Here is a 1482-nt window from a genome sequence, read left to right as displayed (position 1 = left end):
CAGTAGTTATATGCATAACATTACGTTATCGGCACCCAGACATCATTTTTGCTCGTGTATTTATTTGCATATTTAGAGGCGTGTCAGGGGAGGTGTCTGAGATGCACTCAAAAACTGAGATCTAAAGGAAAGGAGTGCAGAAACGTGTGCACAGTTTGATAAAGCTGGATTACTACTGACATTCTCACTACTTTGATTTTATCTGTRTGCAGCTTTCATTATGAAAGCTGCACAGTCTTTGATACATGAGGTCACTGTTTTAGAATCAAAGCTTCTAAAACCTGAGATCAAACCAGAACCAAATGGACATTCTAGTGGCAAAAAGACAGATTTATACAGCGTTGGTCCTGCAGACATTTAGAGCATAGATGTAATGCCATAGTCCATCAGACAGCTCATGATCAATCTGAACAGTTATCAGGCAGGTAAAATGTTTTGTTGGCACTTTTTATTTGTTGGAGCGAACTATAAAAGTTGKTTTAAAAGTTGAGAGCAATGTACTGAAGTGTACTGCAGGTCTTAGGTGTTGTCCTGGTTCACCACCACTGAACCTAAGGAGTGCTTAATTAGTAGGCCTCTGCAGAGCTTGTTGACATACTGAGAAGGTAAATCATGTGTTAGAGYAGGGACAAATCTAAAACATGCAGGAGACCGGGACTCCAGGACTGGAGTTGGACATGCCGGGGTGTACAGGGTGGTTTTTTATTTTTATTTTTTTATGAAACAATGCAAACACCTTATGGTTTGTCACATAGTAAAATAATTATTAATTATTAAAACTGAGTGTTCTCTGCAAATACACTTTTCTGGTTCTGGATTTCAGATGTCTTTTTTTAGTTTGTTTTGTGTTTTTGTAGGAAGATTGCCCTCGATTTTTGTGAAATCTGTTTACACAATCTTTTTCACAACAGTCCTTCCTTATTTTATTTCCGTTTTATGTTTCTTCAAGCTGCTCTGACAGTTTGATGTATGTTTATCCTTGAAGCAAAGAAAATATTTAACTTTAAATGGTGAAATTTCAAGGAGAGCAGAAGCTTAAGAAAGCACTGTTGTGTGTAATGAGACTCAAATAGAATCACTGCTTCACTGTGTTGACAGAAATAAACGGGGAATTCTAGGGATGCATGTTATCGATTAATGAATCCATCTAAAGTTGATTGATCTTATCGACCGACTAACTTAAAAACCTGAGTTTTCTCTTGTATCAAGAGGGTCTTTCCGTAACATGAAGGGTTAATCTTATATAATACGCAGACTTAAAACAAAAATGAAGCAGATCAATATATTTTAACTATTTGTTTTGCCAGCTGTGTTAAATAATGACTGAATAAACAAAAAGAACCTGGCTTTCTCACACATTATTAAACTCCGACATTTTTCTAAAATACAACAAAACAGACCTGTACCGGTCTGTCGTGGTGAAGAGAGAGCTGAGCCAGAAGGCAAAGCTCTCGGTTTACCGGTCGGTCTATGTTCCTACCC

This window comes from Austrofundulus limnaeus, unplaced genomic scaffold (genome assembly GCF_001266775.1).
Source record: "Austrofundulus limnaeus strain Quisiro unplaced genomic scaffold, Austrofundulus_limnaeus-1.0 Scaffold292, whole genome shotgun sequence".
Classification (NCBI taxonomy): domain Eukaryota; kingdom Metazoa; phylum Chordata; class Actinopteri; order Cyprinodontiformes; family Rivulidae; genus Austrofundulus; species Austrofundulus limnaeus.
This window is presented reverse-complemented; position numbering follows the sequence as displayed.